At 40.5% G+C, this 2,500-nt stretch overlaps 1 non-coding gene across 1 annotated transcript; it reads left to right on the top strand.

The window, feature by feature from the left end:
• Positions 1-395: 395 nt before the first annotated feature.
• TRNAL-CAA (transfer RNA leucine (anticodon CAA)) lies at positions 396-476 on the top strand. Its single transcript has one exon. It is a non-coding gene; the product is annotated as a tRNA-Leu (tRNA).
• Positions 477-2,500: the final 2,024 nt, after the last annotated feature.

The following is a 2,500-nucleotide window of genomic DNA, read 5'->3' as shown; positions in this document are numbered from 1 at the left end:
ATTATGAGAAGGGGTCATTCGAGCCTATGGAAATAGGATACTTTGTTTACATAGAAATCCCTACGTCCTTACATTCTATTTAGGATTAGGAATAGGTGTAATCAGACCTGCTTTTGACATATCTATCCTATTCTTATTTGGGTACCATATGCACCTCTTTGGGCTTCTATTGAATCGAGAAATTGGATTGTACATCTTTCATCTTTTTGATTTTGATATTGATTTTGATACATATAAGGTGTCCTACGGATAATGCAAATTGAAGCTATTTGATGTCTGACTCAGGCCTATATGACCGATCGATCGAAATACTCCAAGACTCCACCTTTGTCATATATTCCATATATCACATTAGATAGATATCATATTCATGGAATACGATTCACTTTCAAGATGCCTTGATGGTGAAATGGTAGACACGCGAGACTCAAAATCTCGTGCTGAAGAGCGTGGAGGTTCGAGTCCTCTTCAAGGCATAATATGGAGAATGCTCATTCAATGAGCATTCCCCGTAGAAGTATTCCGGAAATCTGGGCCTGGCGCTCTCCTCTATCTTCTGAGGTCCTTAACCATCTCCCTGAGAAAAGTAGACAGTAAAAGCCAAAATAGACTAAATATATATAGCCTGAACGATCCTAAAAATCCCTCGAAGGAGATAATAAAGAACCAAAGCAGATGGTATCCTACTGCAAGGGTGGTCTTAAGAATCCAAAAGAGGTTGCTCAGAAGAGATAGATGTATCCCAACCTCTATTGCTCTCGCGTAAAGACTTTTTTTTACGCGACAGGCAAAAGTGACTACGAATTCCCCTTTTTGTTTGCGAATCCCTATTTGTATCCTTTGAGCGCACGCCCATTAAGTAGCGATCAAATCAAGGAAATCAATCAAACGATCCCAATACCGTGCCGGCCCAAATCATGATCTTCACCAACTTGGATTTGGTTCTCTCGCGAAAATCGCGAGTTGCAAAGATGAGAACCATGAAAAGCAAGATCCCGAATAAGAAAACAGAAACCGAGGAAGAGGAAACCACAAGAGTGAAGACTAGTAGAGTCTCGTCTTTTGTCATTCTTTGCTCCTTTTTCACTCAATGATTCCTTCGAATTTGCCGACCAAAAATTCTATATGTCTATTCTATCTATGATATTTCTATATATATAGAATATGATATCTAATATTACATCCGATTTGTCAAAGGGATTGGATTGGTGACTTACCCATTCAGTGACTTTGGCACTGGACGTTCCAAAAACGGGTACTATCGGATCGGGTGCATTAGAGAATAGACAGAGGTCCGTTGGCATTTCAGCCTTTCTTCTCCTTTCAGGGCCTATCCGAAAGAGAATCCAGTACCTCTTGGTCCTGAATATCAGAATAGGACGAACGAACCGGCCTCCGCGGATATCTTTGCTTCGGAACAAAACCCTGCAATCAAATAGATTGTCCCAAGGGCGCCATATTCTAGGAGCCCAAGTTATGCTATTGAAAATTCGTTCCTCTAGCAGTTCCGGTTTGAGCATTCCGTTCCCTTTTTCAAACTCCACTTCTTTTCATATAGCAATCCCTGATCAAAGAGAGAACAATATCCATTTCAAAACATTTCTAACAGATTCCTTAGTTCGGACCGACGAAGTAATGTCACTCGACTATTATCAACCTGACTGCAATCTTTTTCTGTCAGTAAGGATTGCACCAGAGCACCTTCTACTTCTAATAGGCCATGAACTATAGATAGAGAAGAATCATTCTGAGCGAGTACATAAGAAGCGATCCACTTTTTTTCATCGGTTCCAGGGGAAGACCAAAGATCTTGCGCGGCAGGTCCGCTAGAAAAACTCAAAAGAGAAAGAATTCTCGTTAATCTCTTCATGCTCGTTCCAAGTTCGAAGTACCTTTTGGCCAAAGAAAAACCCGCTTCCTGACACGATTGCCTCTTTATCTTTATATAGATAGATTCTATGGGGTTATTACTTAGTAAGTCTATTTTGTACAAGAGCCCCTCCTATCTGATAGAAAAGGGTCCCATGATCCCGAGCCGATCTTACCTTGGCTCGCAAACCCCAAGTTTGTCTATGAAGAGCTAATCTAATTGTATTTTTTTCTAGAATGGATTTCTTATGTGGAATACTAATGGATAGGGCTTCGTTGCTAAGTGCTACAAGATCTAGTGCACTGGAACTCGTGGTTATGGACCCGAATCGTTTAGTATCGAACATTGTCTTTTCCAAGTAAAAACCCCTAGTATATGAAAGAATGAAAAGGTGCTTTCGTTCTTGTGGAATAAGAAGCCCTCGTACCTTAATGAAAGGAAAATCGCAATTTTTCGTTAGGTATTTGACCAAATAGGATCGTCCAGTTCCTACAGAACCTAACACTAAAATACCCGATAGGGCTAAGCGGAACGAAAAGGGTTTTCCATGAGATGGTAAATGAAAACGATTAGTCCCACACAAGGTTTGGGAATAAGTGATTGTCTGATAATGAGCAAGGAATATACGTC

This window comes from Triticum aestivum, chromosome 3B (genome assembly GCF_018294505.1).
Source record: "Triticum aestivum cultivar Chinese Spring chromosome 3B, IWGSC CS RefSeq v2.1, whole genome shotgun sequence".
Classification (NCBI taxonomy): Eukaryota; Viridiplantae; Streptophyta; class Magnoliopsida; order Poales; family Poaceae; genus Triticum; species Triticum aestivum.
The sequence above is the reverse complement of the archived record's forward strand: the minus strand, read 5'-3'. Positions and strand labels throughout refer to the sequence as shown.